Raw genomic sequence first — 16,950 nt, 5'->3', positions numbered from 1 at the left:
TGACTTGCGACAAGATGGCACGACCACGACGACATGTTAGGTAAGCAACATTTCTACTGATGAATCCCCGACAGCTCGGGAAGCTTTTAGCTTCAGTACTGTTTTTAACAGCCCCCAACGTGCACGATTCGCGGGTGATTCCGGGAACAGAACAAAATTGGTATGGAATTGATGTTAGTGTGTAGGTGTTGGTGTGCTATTCAGAGGTGAGCTTGTGGAATTTAATTGCGCTACCATTTGTACGGGCTTCTACGAGCTGCCGGAAAGTTTTGCTGATTGCTGGCACTTCAAACTAGAATGTTTTGTTTGGAATGTACAATTTGGCACTTTACAATTTAGAGGTGTGGTTGTGGGGGTTCTAGCTGAAATGTTGAAGTGAATTGGAGCGAGAGAATTATAAATAGAGCTTCTCAGTTTTATTAAAAGTGGAAATGCTAAAGTTTCTAGTTTAAATAGTTTTGAATAGTTATCAAAATGAATCATTGCAATTCAATTAGCAAGCCAAGGATACAGGTAAGGAACATCTTGGAAAGAGCATATCCATCTACATCCGTAGTTCCGTTAGATCATTCGAATTATCTTGATCGGAACAGTATACCTCAGGTTCCTAGTAAGTGTCCCATTTATTACCTCCACGTTGGTTTGGTTGCGTCATCATGATGACAAGTTGTGACCTAGCTGGAGGCCTGTGAAAACGGCTCGTAATTGTTTGACCACCGTGGTTTACATTCGAGACGGCTGAAAGAAAGGGGCGCAACGATGTGGAAATGCCCGAGCAGACGGAAATAACTTGGGAATAACATTTTTTGATATTTGAAAATACTAGGCCAATTACATTTTATGTTATTTATAACAAGATTTGTTATTCGTCGTTATGATTTTTTTGTTATTGGATTGTTATTGTAATAACAGACTCATAACATTTTGAGTTATTCTTCGAACAAATCTTTGTTATTATTTTTTGTTATTTTAACAACTAATCCGATCATCCCAATAACAGTTGAAGGTATTCTTCCATAAAAAAAATGTTATTCCAAAGTTGTGTTGGCTTTCAACCAATATCAGACTAATAACAAATTTTGTTATGATAACCTAATCTGTTATTAAACCCCTATGCAAAAATGAATTTTTCAAGAAGATTCCATAACACTTTCTGTTATTTTAACAGTATTTGTTATTGAAATGGCATGAATTTTGTTATTACCGTCTGCCCGGGTGGGAAGATTGTAGATGGTATTGTTTTGATTCGCAGCATGTTCAACGAGCTGTTGTGTATGAGCTCTTCGGGATGGACAAAGCGTGGCGGTTCGGGCCGTGGCGGGATTAAATTCTCCTCAAAGCCCTCCTGCAAAGGCAAGAGATATTGAGGAGAGTTTTGTCCTGCCGTAAAAATTGAAATAACAAGCCAAAGTCCCAACATTTGAATGCAAAAAGTGTTTTAAAATGCATTTTAGACTAGTTCACAGAGCCAGTTTGGGGGGTGGTGGTGACAAAAACTTTTAATAAAATTTGTACTTTTACTCTTGCCTTCTATTTAATATTTATAAGTAATAACACATTCAATTGAATTACGATGTAACACACAGCTGAAAGGAACTCCAAAACTCTGTTATGTACCTAAATGAACTCATTGTAACTTGATTATTCACAAATAAACCGAATTGAATTGAAAAATTTGTACTAGCTTAAAGAATTTTTGATTGCAAATTCGATTTTACTTCGAAAATGAAATTGAAAATTTTTGCGACCGATTTTTCGAATTTTTGAAAAAAACAGTATTGGCTCAACAAGTCTTGAATCGTTAAAAGATTTTTTGCACATTCTAGAAATTTCTGAAAAGTTGGCATTTGATAACCCCTAAAACATATCAGAAATTAAAAAAAAAAATTAAATTGTGTGTTTTTTTTTCAAATCAAGATTTCGTGACAAAAAATGACATTAAAAATCACCAAAAATGTTTCAACGTGCATCATTTTTTTGCAGTGTAGTCCTTACCCATACCTACACCTTTACCGAAGACACCAAATCGATCAAAACATTTTTTCAAAAGAAACAGATTTTTGAATTTTCATATATCATTTTTGTATGGACAGCATCCAAATTTGTATGGAAAATTATATGGACAAACTAATGATTCAAAATGGCTTCTTTGGGCATACCAAAGGCATCAAAAAAGTTTCAGCTGGATTTAAAAAAAAAACAAAAATTAAAATTAAAAAAAAGATCGATTTCGTAGAGAATTGCTCAATTACTACATAAAATTAAATTAAAATTAAAAAAAAGATCGATTTCGTAGAGAATTGCTCAATTACTACATAAAATTAGATTTAATCATCTTCTTTTTATTTTTGAACTTATTTTTTTTTCGGTATCAGTTTTTTTAGTATGCTTAACTTCTTTTGAAGAAATAATTGTTTTTACCCCTTGATTTTTAGGATTGTTTTTAATAGTATTGTTTATATTCATAAAAATATCCTATATGCGTCATTCCTGGTCAACTGAGTACACTTTTGGACTCAACCTTCACCGATTTGGACCAAACTTGGAGGGAACGTTCATCTATCGATAGTCAACAGAAATCCCAAGTTTGGTGCTGATTGGACCATCTCTCTATTTTTGGCACCGTTTTCTATTTTTTGACGTTTTCTAAAAAAACTTTTTTTTCTTGCACTTTGCAACTATATGAGCAAAAGACTTTCTACAGGTTGCTTTTTATAGAAAATTGTCCAAGGAATTCCATTAAAATAAAATTTTAACCCTTAAATGCCCTCTTATATTATATTTTAAAATTTTAACGTTTTAACGTTTTAAGTTTTTTTCAGTTTTGACCAATTCCTTATATTTTTATGTGTTTTATTTTATCACCCTCGTGTTCCTCGGACAATTTTACCTAATAATCAATGTAGACCTCAAACTAATATGAACTATTGGCGAGATACAGCGATTTTACTGAAAAAAGTTTTATTTCACGCTGCACTCTGTCCAATGAATTCAAATCCGAAATAAGTTTCTCACATATAAAAACCGAACTATGCGGGATTCATCCCTTTTTGTTGAAAAGTACACCATGTACTTCCGAGTGCTGCGCAAAATGAAACTTTTTTCAGTAAAATCGCTGTATCTCACCAAGAGTTTATTTTAGTTTGAGGTCTACATTGATTATTTAGTAAAATTGTCCGGGGAACACGATAGTGATAAAATAGAACAAATAAAAATATAAAGAACCCGTTAAAACTAAATTTTAATATTTAAAACGTTAAAATATAATATTAGTGGGCATTTAAGGGTTAACATTTAATTTTTAACGAATTCCTTGGACAATTTCCTATAAAATGCAACCTGTAGAAAGTCTTTTGCTCATATGATGATGAATGAATATGAATAAAAGAAAAAAAAGTTTTTTAGAAAATCGTCAAAAAAAGTGGCGGTGCCAAAAATAGAGGGATGGTCCAATCAGCACCAAACTTGGGATTTCTGTTAACTATCGATAGATGAACGTTCCCTCCAAGTTTGGTCCAAATCGGTGAAGGTCGAGTCCAAAAGTGTACTCAGTTGATTTTGGAATGACCCATATGCATTTTCAATAAATCTAGAGTTTTATTTGAAAAGATTCTATAAACATAGGGAATCCCATTGCTTACAGGACCCTTTCAAAAAAATATCTAAGAATAGAATAAACTGGGCTTGGTCGCTTGAAAAATTATATCCCATACATTTTAGTTCTCGCATCGCTCTCGTTCATTGACTTTGTTTTTGCTTTTGTTATCTTTTTTATTGACATTTTTGTTGATCTCTTGCCTTAGGGGTCGTGCATAAACCACGTGGTCTCCTTAGGGGGGGGGAGGGGGTCCGAAATCCGACCGAAAAAAACCATGAAAAGCCATGGGGGGGAGGGGGGGGGGTCGACGGCTGACCACGTGGCCTTTAAAAAAAAACTTTTCTTAAAAAAAAAACAAAAAAATACGCGCTTTGAATTTATCTATATGCATACATTTTTTGTTACACTTCAAAGCCATACAATTATTGTGTTTAAAATTATTACTTATATTTCAATGTCATAATATTTTCCAATTCAATATTGAATTATATATTTCGGCAGATTCATATCAATACTTTGAGCCTGTTATTGAATGTACACTTTTTAATACTTATGTAACTACGTCTTGCAAAAGTTTAAAAGCTGTTAAAAAATAAAGTGACAGTATCCAAAGTTAATATACCCTAAAAAATGCGTACCAAAATGTAAACACAATTTCATTTTTTTGTTGATGGTATCAAGTAGCTAAAAATGTGCTTGCAAATTTGCATTGAAAGTTGATGTAGTCTTCGATAGTTCTATTTTGGAACAACTTTAAAAAATAAATATTGCTGACAATTTTATAAGATTTTCGTAACAAGGCAAAAAACTAAATATGTATTATAAATGAAGTGTCTAAAAATGATTCTCTGCAAAAAAAAAAAATTATTTTCAAAATCTCAGATCTTAGCTAATTACCGTAGCTGGTCCTATGAGTAATCGAAGAATCTTAATCGAAAGATTTCCTTTTGACGCTTAAAACAAACTCAAGATATCTTGTATCTCCTCTCTCATTCAATATTTTTTAGGTACAAAGAAACTAAAAACCCCAATTTCAGGATTATCGCGCAAAATTTCAGTTTCACTACCTCATTTGCAAGTGAAACGTCTAACATTAAAAAATAACCAGTAACGAAAAAACGAACGATACATACTTTAAGATTCACCAAAAAATTTGATGAATATTTTGGTCTAAAATATATTCCTTATTTCATGGGCTACACAATTCGGATTGTTATATTACATAACATTTCATAAAATACACGTTTACTATCCATCGTCAAAGTTGCAGGTATTTTTTTTTTAGTTTTTTTTTTATGTTAATAGGGACCATCTCTTGAGCCAAAGAGAAACATGGGCAAACATTTTAGATTTTTAGAGAAAAAAAAACGAGCTTCAAGCAAACATTGTTTTTGTTTCTCAATTAATTTAAAGATTGAAAAAATAGGGGCCAAAGGTGCCCTTTCCTGAAAATATTAGTTTTTTTAAGCTGAGAAAATATACTATACCCTCAACTTCATATTTGAGATAAAACCACTCAAATATATAGACACATTAAAATAATTTAAGTTTTAAAGAGTCACTTAATTTTTAAATGCCGATATCAATTTGTGAAATAAATTTCAAAACAATAACGTTAAAGATCAACATAAATAAAACTCCTTAAAAAAGATGGAACGGTATTTTCAACTCGCTGGTTCTCGGGCATAACTCAACCAACCGGGACATTTTTTATGAGTGAATTATAAGGATGTCTAGATGATCCTTAAACTTTGCAGAACTCGATTTGATCAAATCTGTAATTTATGCGATCAAAAACGTCGTTCCAACTTTTGTTTGCTCTAGTAAAAAATCGCACGAAAATCCGCGGAGACAAGCCCGAAAACCTGTGAGTTGAAGTCACCGTTCCAACGTTTTAGGGAGGCTTTGGCATCCGTGTATATTGGACATGCGTTGGGCGTCCCAGTGTTAATAATTTCAAAGATATTGAAAAGATTGAAAAATTAACTTATTTAATATTTTTTGTATTTATTTTGAGGTAATATCTCAGCAACCAAAAGTTGGATCAAAAATCTTAAATCGTAGATAATTGCCTATTTAAACAACTGAAAAAAAATGTAAAATAAATTCCAAATTTTAGCTCTTAAAGTAAGAGTAACTGTAAGTTTTTTGAAAACTTTTTCTTACTCTTGTCAATTCCATAGTTATAAGTAATAATTTTTCGATTGAATTACGATGTAAAACACAGCTGAAAGGAACACCAAAACTCTGTTATATACCTAAATGAACTCATTGTAACTTGGATTATTCACAAATAAAACCGAATTGAATTGAAAAAAAAAAAAAAAGTAAGAGTAAGACTTAAACAATTTGGATGTCCATGACTAAAAGAATGATTTTTAGCGCGTTGTCTACAACTTTTCCAAAGACACGAAATCGATTTTCGAGTAATTGTATACAAAATCGGTCTTTATTCTTAAATTTTAATTTTTGATTTTTTTAATCCGTCTGATACCTTTTTTGGTGCCCAAGCCATTTTGCATCATTAGTTTGTCCATATAATTTCCATACAAATTTGGCAGCAATGAAAATTAAAAAATCTGTATCTTTTGAGGAAATTTTTGATCGATTTGGTGTCTTCGGCAAAGTTGTAGGTATGGATAAGGACTACACTGAAAAAAAATGATAAATGGTAATTTACTTTGCTGATTTTTAATTTCACTTTTTGTCACTAAAACATGATTTGCAAAAAACACTATTTTTATTTTTTTTTTTTGAATTTTGCCAACTTTTCAGAAAATTTCAGAACGGGCAAAAAATCGTTGTTTGAGTTAAGAATTTTTGAATCAATACTGATTAAAAAAAAATTGAAATATTGACCGCAGCTTAATTTCAATTTTATTTTTCGATGTAAAATCGAATTTGCCATCTAAAAGTACATTAGTGAAATTTTCATAAAGTGCACCGTTTTCAAGTTATAGCTATTTTTAGGTAACTTTTTTAAAAAATAGTTGCAGTTAATGATTTAAAAAAATTAGTGCCCATGTTTGCCCAATTTTGAAAAAAAAATATTTTTGAAATGCTGAGAAAATTCTTTGTTGCTTTGTTGCTGAGATATTGCCATGCAAAGATTTTGAAACAGAAAAATGGATGTTTACTACCCAAACAACCCATAATAATGATCTTATGTCGATATCTCAGCAACTAATGGTGCGATTTTCAATGTTTATAAATAAACGAATGTTTATAAATAAAACTTTCGTGAAATTTTCCGATCTTTTCGAAATCAATATTTAAAAAAAAAAATAAGACTAACATTTCAAAAGGTCGTAATATTGAATGTTTGTCCCTGTCTCTGATTCTTGTATGGAGAAAAAAATTAAACAGCTCGACTTTTTTGGACACACTGAATCATTGGAATCAATCATGCTTAATTAAAAAGAAAAGTTGTTTTAGTTTGGATTTTTATGAATGTTTGGAATAAAATAAATATTAACTAGGAGCTTTCATAACTAGATATTTTCCTTAAAATAAAATGAAAATATTTTTTTCCTGAAACAAAACTTTTCTATTTAATTAATTTCGATTTTAAGAAAATATTTAAAAGCGCATTTATATTAAATCATGAATGCTGTTTATATATCAAAATAGCTTTAATTCTTAAAGCATATTTATTCTGGATGCAATTAATTGCACTGCAATTCCACAATTTTGAATACATATGTTTTACTAAGTTGCTTGTTTTGTTGAGAGTATTTTTTACTTTCTGTACCATTTCAATAAATTGTTATACTGTTATTATTTACCTTAAACTTTGAGATATCATACTTTTTTCACACTTTTAAGTGAATTTATGTTTTTTTTTATATATATTATTAAATTGGTTTTAATGGTGTTATAGCACCTACACAAATTAAAATGTTTTCTATTTGACCCAATGTCACCCCCTCTAAAGGGTGAGTTTGAGTTAATTTTAAAACGATTGGCATTTATGAACGGTGTGATTATATTAGCCATATTCTGGGAAAATGTTAGTAAATTCAGGAGCATTCCTCAACATTATTTATTTCGATATAATTTGAAATGTTTTTATTGTGTTAAAATAACAACAGTAATATCGTTTTTTGACCAAAAGTCACCACCACTGACGGTACATCATTTGTGGGTAAACATTTTTGAAATCTATACTTATTTTGTTTTTTTTTTAAGATTTTTCACCTGGGAGGAAAAAGCCACGTGGTCATATAGGGGGGGGGGGGGGGGTTGGCGTGAAACCACGAAAAACCATGAGGGGGGAGGGGGGGGGGTCAAAAATTCTCCAAAAAAAGGCCACGTGGTTTATGCACGACCCCTTAGCTAAAAACATTACGCTTGATTTGAAAAGTTTACAAATTGATCTCTTGGTTGGTTTGAACGAGTTTGATGTGGAAGGACATGGTGTTAAATGATCAGATTAAGAATTTCCTTTAAAATTTCAATTCATTTACGAATCAGATAGGTGAGCTTCGAATAAAATGATCCATATTGAAACTATTTGTGATCAATTGGGCGATGGAAGTCATATTAAATTTTGTTCATTCTTCAAACGGGAAGAACAAACCCGTCTTTTTTTTAAATTTCTGGAACATTGAAACAAACAATTTTCAAATTGAAAAAGTTGATTTGACTTTTTCCCATTTCACCTCTTATTTATGAGATTATTTGTTTCTAGTGCTTCTACATCAGTTGTCGTTCCTGGAAATTATTGTTCAATCAATTTTGCCACGTCAATAAACCGGATTCAGACCTCAAAAGGGTACGCAGATCACTATCCGTTTTGAGCATCATCTGATGCTAATCCCCACAACGACCAGCTCGTGGATTTAGTTCGAAGGAAAATGAAAAGCATTTCGGGAAACCATTTTTCACTTTCGCAAGTTTACAGTGCCGTCCTTCCTTCCTGCAGAGGAATGTAATCTCGACTCGGATTTCACAGAGCGAGTTTGGGTTAAAGTCGGGTTACTGCGAACTCCCGTGGTTAGGGTTGTTCGAAAACTTTTTTCTCGTGGAGATGTTAAAGGCGATTGTTTGAGGAATTATGGGTGTTTTTTTCTTTTTTTTTCTGCTGCTTTTTTAAATAAGTATAAATTTGCGTTTTAATTTTGAAAAAATGACCTGAAACGCTAACCTAGTCACGTTCTTGGCCCCCAAAAATTACCCAAACTTCCGTTTTTTCTTTCTTCCCGGCATGGCCAGCCCAAACGATGTTAATCAAAGTGGAACATGATAGTAAACGAGAACGGTCTCCGGGTGTTGTGTTCTGTTGTAATGAACTCAGGAGCTCTAGCTTTGACACCAGGACACACTGCTGTAACCGGCGACGCCGAAGGAAGTCACATTTTTATTTGGCCTTTTTTCTTCGCCGACGATGTCACGTCACTGTCACGTCCGTCCGTTTGTAGGTTAGAGTTGGAGCGTTTGGCTGGCAGTGAAAAGGGAAGGATTCAGGTTCACGTCCGACACTGACACTTTGTCTGGGCCGGCTTTCTTGTCTGGAAAGACGACTATTGCTTTTATTCCGAGGCTTAATTGGTAGCTCGGGCAGCAGTGCGACATGAGCTGTTTACATAAACAGTGCTGGGTTAAATTTAGTCAAGTAACACATAAAGCTAGAATACTTACTTGTGCGGAACGATGTGCTATGAAATTAATAATACGCTCAATGATTTTATTCTTTTATGGCTTAAAGAACTTTAAGATTTTGCCTTCCTCACTGAGGTAAGGCTATAATCCTGCTCTAAAAATGAACTTTTTATTAAGAGCTCAGAGACACACCTTCATGTATACATATCGACTCAGAATCGAAAACTGAACAAATGTCTGTGTGTGTGTATGTGTGTGTGTGTATGTGTGTGTGTGTGTGTGTGTATGTATGTATGTGTTAAAAATTCTTGCCAAGTTTTCTCAGCACTGGTTGGACCAATTTTGATCAAACCGGTTTCATTCGACTTGGTTTAGGGTCCCATACATCGCTATTGAATTGTTTGAAGTTTCGATAACTAGTTCAAAAGTTATGTATAAAAATGTGTTTTCACATATATCCGGATCTCATTTATATGCATGTAAACGATGTCCGGTTCCATCATCCGACCCATCGTTGGTTAGGTAATCAAGAGACCTTTCCAACGAGTCCACAACATTGAAGATCTGGCAACCCTGTCTCGAGTTATGACCACTTAAGTGAAATTTATGTACTTTTTTGAAGCCGGATCTCACTTAAATGTATGTAAACGATGTCCAGATCCATCATCCGACCCATCGTTGGTTAGGTAATCAAGAGACCTTTCCAACGAGTCTACAACATTCAAGATCTGGCAACCCTGTCTCGAGTTATGACCACTTAAGTGATATTTATGTACTTTTTTGATGCCGGATCTCACTTAAATGTATGTAAACGATTGCTGGTTCCATCATCCGACCCATCGTTGGTTAGAAAATCAAGAGACCTTTCCAACGAGTCCACAACATTGAAGATCTGGTAACCCTGTCTCGAGTTATGACCACTTAAGTGATATTTATGTACTTTTTTGATGCCGGATCTCATTTATATGCATGTAAACGATGTCCGGTTCCATCATCCGACCCATCGTTGGTTAGAAAATCAAGAGACCTTTCCAAAGAGTCCAGAACATTCAAGATCTGGCAACCCTGTCTCGAGTTATGACCACTTAAGTGAAATTTATGTACTTTTTTGAAGCCGGATCTCACTTAAACGTATGTAAACGATGTCCGGATCCATCATCCAACCCATCGTTGGTTAGATAATCAAGAGACCTTTCCAACGAGACCTCAACATTGAAGATCTGGCAACCCTGTCTCGAGTTATGACCACTTAAGTGAAATTTATGTACTTTTTAGAAGCTGGATCTCACTTAAATAGATGTAAACGATGTCCGGATTCATCATCCGACCCATCGTTGGTTAGGTAATCAAGAGACCTTTCCAAAGAGTCTAGAACATTCAAGATCTGGCAACCGTGTCTCGAGTTATGACCACTTAAGTGATATTTATGTACTTTTTTGAAGCCGGATCTCATTTATATGCATGTAAACGATGTCCGGTTCCATCATCCGACCCATCGTTGGTTAGATAATCAAGAGACCTTTCCAACGAGTCCACACCATTGAAGATCTGGCAACCCTGTCTTGAGTTATGACCACTTAAGTGAAATTTATGTACTTTTTAGAAGCCGGATCTCACTTAATTAGATGTAAACGATGTCCGGATTCATCATCCGACCCATCGTTGGTTACGTAATCAAGAGACCTTTCCAAAGAGTCCAGAACATTCAAGATCTGGCAACCGTGTCTCGAGTTATGACCACTTAAGTGATATTTATGTACTTTTTTGAAGCCGGATCTCATTTATATGCATGTAAACGATGTCCGGTTCCATCATCCGACCCATCGTTGGTTAGATAATCAAGAGACCTTTCCAACGAGTCCACACCATTGAAGATCTGGCAAACCTGTCTCGAGTTATGACCACTTAAGTGAAATTTATGTACTTTTTAGAAGCCGGATCTCACTTAAATGTATGTAAACGATGTCCAGATTCATCATCCGACCCATCGTTGGTTAGATAATCATGAGACCTTTCCAAAGAGTCTAGAACATTCAAGATCTGGCAACCCTGTTTCGAGTTATGACCACTTAAGTGAAATTTATGTACTTTTTTGAAGCCAGATCTCATTTATATGCATGTAAACGATGTCCGGATCCATCATCCGACCCATCGTTGGTTAGGTAATCAAGAGACCTTTACAAAGAGTCCAGAACATTCAAGATCTGGCAATCCTGTCTCGAGTTATGACCACTTAAGTGATATTTATGTACTTTTTTGAAGCCGGATCTCACTTAAATGTATGTAAACGTTGTCCGGATCCATCATCCGACCCATCGTTGGTTAGGTAATTGAAAAATCTTTCCAAAGAGTCCAGAACATTCAAAATCTGGCAACCCTGTCTCGAGTTATGACCACTTAAGTGAAATTTATGTACTTTTTTGAAGCCGGATCTCACTTAAACGTATGTAAACGATGTCCGGATTCATCATCCGACCCATCGTTGGTTAGGTAATCAAGAGACCTTTCCAACGAGTCCACAACATTGAAGATCTGGCAACCCTGTCTCGAGTTATGACCACTTAGCTATTTATGTACATATTTTTCTGGATCTAAAAAAAATAGCTGAAATATGTGTCCAAACCACTCATATTACCCATTGTTGATAAAAAGTGAGGAAGGCATCAACCACATAGGTGGATTAAGTTAGTTTTTTTATCAAAACATACAAAATTCACAGATCACAAATGACTGTTAGAATCAGAGAACCTTTACTTTTGATAATGCAGGAAAGTTTGCGTCATACCACCCCTACTTCAGTAGATTTGAGTCATCCGTAAATGCATTGTTCCAAGAGGATCGATTAGGGTATTGTTTACCTTCCCAACCCAGTTTTCATCAAAAATGAAGCAAGTCGAGTTCAAAAGTACCACTTAAGAGTCCTTATTTCCAGCTGAGACTGCTCTGCTGCATTCGACAAGGGCCACTCGCAACCTCTCGCAACCCACACCGGCAATTATCACGTTCTGTTGAGCATTACCATTTCGATTGATGACTAGACCCAGCAACGAATTAATCACCAGCCAAGCGTGAAGTGCACTCCCATTCGAATCGGTGCATTTCTCCGGTCTCGATCCAAGGTTTACTAGGGTGACTTGAAAATATTTGAATGTTTGAGAATTTTTTCATGCTCATTCCAAAAGTGAGCTAAATACATGAAGTTGAAGTAAATTCACTATTATAATTTTGTGTCTTAGCATCCAAATGGCATCCTAACACACAGGACTACTGCAGGTTACTCCATCCAATCCACTAGTAGTTACACACTACTTCCGGTAGATTCTGATGAAAGCCAGCATCATTCATCGTGCTCGTGCACTACAGTACCAACAGGACCTTGCCGTACCTTGACTGGGACTAGGTTTTCGGAATGAACATTACAACCGCAGGCAGTTATTGGCTTGTCAGGCTGAGGGAATGCAAATGTGAGTAGGTTGAGGTGAGAAAATACTGCCATAAGATGGAACTATTCGAAACAACACTGTAATAGCTGGTATTTTTATAATCTGTTTTTGAGCTATGAGTTGAATTTACGTATTACAAAATTATACAAAATCTTTTTTTGCAACTTTTTTTTTGAAGCCAACCTTCTGTCCTCCCTGATGAATAGCGAAACTTTCTTCTTTATATCTTCCAATGTAAGAAATCAACTCAATTTGAGAAGTGACAAGTTCAATTTTCAGCAATTCTCCACGAAAACAGCATCATTCGAAAAAAAAAGTTCTCCGATTGGGCTTTCTGAGGGTTCCTTGGTCGAAATAATAAGACCCGTATATGTTTTTTGACCATTAGGGTGACCTACGCCGTGTTAGGGTGATCCAAAAAAATGGCCATTTTCGGCAATTTTCGCAAAAACCTCATTTTTCAAAAAATCCTAACTCTGCACCCTTTTTTCATCCGATTTTAGCTGTCTTGGACGCAAACGGAAGGGTATTAAATAGTTAATAGTTTCAAATATCTTGCCTAACATTTGAAAAGGTCAAATGAAAACTTAAAATGCTGTTTTGAAGGTCTCGGATCCAAAGAGCCTATGTCTGAAAATATTTTCATCGGATTCCTCTGAAAATTTTACATAAAATATCAAAAAATGGTGAAGTTGTTATAACAGGGTTCCAAGATACGATTTTTTGACAATAAAAAGTGGGTTTTTCGACGCGCCACGTGCAAAAATTGAAAATGACGAAATCCCGGGCAGACGGTAATAACAAAATTCATGCCATTTCAACAACAAATACTGTTAAAATAACAGAAAGTGTTATGGAATCTTCTTGAAAAATCCATTTTTGCATAAGGCTTTAATAACTGTTTATGTTATCACAACAACATTTGTTATTGGTCTGATATTGGTTGAAAGCCACAGCAACTTTGGAATAACATTTTTTGTTGCGGAAGAATATCGCCATCTGTTATTGGGATGATCGGATTAGTTGTTAAAATAACAAAAAATAAAACAAAGATTTGTTCGAAGAATAACTAAAAATGTTATGAGTTTGTTATTACAATAACAATCCAATAACAAAAAAATCATAGCGACGGATAACAAATATTGTTATAAATAACATAAAATGTTATTAGACTAGTATTATCAAATATCAAAAAATGTTATTCCCAAGTTATTTCCGTCTGCTCGGGAAACGGTAAAAATCAACTTTTGTCATTAAAACTGCGATCCCGGGCAGACGGTAATAACAAAATTCATGTCATTTCAATAACAGATTTTGTTAAAATAACAGAAACTGTTATTGAATATTCTTGTAAATAAATTTTCGAAGAAAAAATAATAACAGTTTCTGTTATTTTAACAAAAAATGTTATTGGGATGATATTCAATTGGAAATGTGGAATAAGATAATAATAACAGTTTAAGTTATGTTTTTCCATTTAATTCTAAAATAACAAGAATTGTTATTGGTTAGATATTACATTGGAAATGTGAAATAAGATGATAATAACAGTTTAAGTTATGGGTTTCCATTTTATTGCATAATAACAAAAACTGTTATTGGTTTGATATTCCATTGGGAATGAGAAAAAAGACGATAATAACAGTTTTAGTTATGTTTTTCATACCCGAGGACACACTCATTTTTTTATGATAGTAGAATAAATAAGGAAAATCAAACCTTATGTTTTTTTAATTTGAAGTCTCCTTTTGTGTTAAATAAGGATAAAATGAAAGTACCTACATATTATTTTTTGCTTTTATTATATAATGCAACAGGTTTTCCTACTATCTTAGTTTTCAGGGTGTGTTTGTTACAAATTATATAACATAAGTACCTATTAAACCAACGGTTTACAAAATAAAAAGTGTCAAACGACCGGGGATTAGTTTACAAACTAAAATGGTTCAAACTAAAAAGTGTCAAACAACTGGGGGTTTAGTGTGCTTGCTCGATATTTTTTTTGTGGTTTTGTTGTTTGTGAACGGCACCTGCCGCTGCATGGCCTGCTTGGATGAACTGTCAAAATCGTTTGTTTAGGTTAGCGCTCCGTGCCAAATGGATTTTTTAACCCGTGCGATCCCGCGATTTGCAATAAGTTCGTTTTGGTGGTGATCCAAAGTTATCAACGGCCGCCCAAATGGAACCGAACGCCGTTTGATTGTAGGAGGATGGTAACGGCGAGCAGAACGGGAAGGTGTAGCAGGTGGTCAAGGCGCAGAAGTTCCATATCGGTTTCACGAAACACAACTTCTAACTCCGCAAGTTCACAGGCAGCCTGCGAAAATGATAAACAAGAAGCCTTCCAAGAAGAGGGCCCCGGCAAGAAGGTGGCCAACCCGCGCACCAAGAACTACGGAATCGGCCAGGATGTGCAACCCAAGCGAAATCAGTCCCAGTTTGTGCGCTGGCCCACGTACTTCCGCATCTAGCGGCACTGGGCGTGCTGCAGAAGTGCCTCTGCAGCTGTTTTAGCTGCTCGAGAAGTACCGCCCGGAGAAGCCGACCGTCAAGATCCAGCGCCTCTAGGCCAAGGCGGAAGACCCGCCCGCCAGGAAAATGAACCAGCTACGCCAGGGTGCCAACACCTTGGTTTGGTGACAGAAGAAGTTCCAGCTCGTGGTCATCATCACCGGCCGGCCCTGTGCCGCAAGATGGGCATCCCGTCCGCATCATCAAGTTCAAGTCCCGCCTGGGAACGCTGCATTGCCCTCACCCAGATCGACAAATCGGACCGTGCCAACCTCGGAAAGCAAACCAACTTCAACGACCGGTACGAGATGATCCGCATGCACTTGGGAGATGACCTGCTGGGCCCAAGAGAATGGCCCGCATCACCAAGGTCGAGAAGGCAAAGGCGCGTGAGCTGACGCAGAAGACAGCGTAAATCTTCGAGTCGGGTGTGTGTGGTTTATCAAAAAATCTTGTATGAGTAAGGCTGAGAGCTCTCAGGTGTAAAGATTCTTACGGTTTAAGAGAAAAACGCGCGGAGAGAAACAAAATATAAAACAGTTAACGTTATGCTTTATCTCATTATGGAAAGAGTCACGTTGGATGTGGCAACCTTAGCGCACCTTAGCAGGTTCTTCTTAAAGTTGTGCTGATGAACAGGGAGAACCTTGATGCAGTGTGCCATTGAAACGTACGGCCGGAAGTCTGAACCCTGCAGCGTGTTGTCCATCGAGTTGGACAGAACGTAAGACCCGCCCGTTGCCAATCCTGTGATCGTGGCCTTGCGTCCTCGAAATCTGAAAATCACGTCCCGCTTGGGACGTCCCACATCTTCATCTCGTTTCCAATCCTACCGGACATGATCTGCTTCGGTGTGTCGCTAAAGCAAACGGCCGTTAGCATGAAATCGCTGTCAAACGAGTGAATCACAGATCAACGTAAATCCCCACCGCGCATCCTGTCAGATGTTGATAATGTTCGCGTGACCCTGCATCTTCCGGAACCTCGTACACGTCCGAACGTCTTGTTCGCACGGCACCCGTGTGGCCATTCATCAACCCGACGTTGTCGCATTGTACTCGATTCACAGGTAAATCGGTCGGTCAAATCCTGTCGAAACCAGATACTGCTCATTCGAATGAAATTCGGTGGAAAATTCCTCCCCGCCGTGACCCTCCAGCAGCATAATTGGCGTAAACAGGCTCGAGTTGCTCTTCGATGAGCTACTTTTCCTTGGTCGTGCAACTCCTCAGATCGGTGCGGGTTTTATCGCTCTGTGGAACCGCGACGAGCGCGTCGCTCGGACGCTTCTGGGCCGCCGAAATCACTGCGAACAATCGTTGCTCCTGCCGCTGTGCTCTCAAAAACTGAGCTGTCATTGATCAAAAACGATGACCAAAACCAAAACCGCCAAAACCTTTTCTGAATATTTATCAAAACAAACAGCTGACTTTGCGAGCAAGGCCGGTGCGACGGTAGTGGGCACGTTCTTTTGTTACGTAACGCAAAAAAAAAAAAAAATGACCCCCATCGTATGTGGTTTCCCCAAATGACGTTTCATTAAATATTTAACATTCCAAAGTACAATTAAAGACTTGATTTTTTTTTTGAAAGGTCCAATAAGCTTTTGTTTTCCATATGTTTATAGGACCTATTCAAAAAAAACTCTGGATTTTCTCGGTTTTTATGAAATATTTTCGTTTAATTTTAGTAATTAAAACAAAACATAAACTAAGAAACCCGCAATATTCATTATGCGACTGCCAAATAATAATTTAAAAACAATCGTTTTTACTTTATGCGCAAACGTTGTTTTCG

At 36.0% G+C, this 16,950-nt stretch overlaps 1 protein-coding gene and 1 pseudogene across 3 annotated transcripts in view; both read left to right on the top strand.

Moving 5' to 3' along the window:
• Positions 1 to 16,950, top strand: part of LOC120417316 (GTPase-activating Rap/Ran-GAP domain-like protein 3) — a 292,571-nt gene that overhangs the window by 77,259 nt on the left and 198,362 nt on the right. The window lies entirely within an intron of this gene.
• Positions 13,915 to 15,710, top strand: LOC120417318 (60S ribosomal protein L7a-like; annotated as a pseudogene).

Source organism: Culex pipiens, chromosome 3, assembly GCF_016801865.2.
Source record: "Culex pipiens pallens isolate TS chromosome 3, TS_CPP_V2, whole genome shotgun sequence".
Taxonomy (NCBI): Eukaryota; Metazoa; Arthropoda; class Insecta; order Diptera; family Culicidae; genus Culex; species Culex pipiens.
Note: the sequence above shows the minus strand (reverse complement) of the source record. Positions and strands in the feature narration are given on the sequence as shown.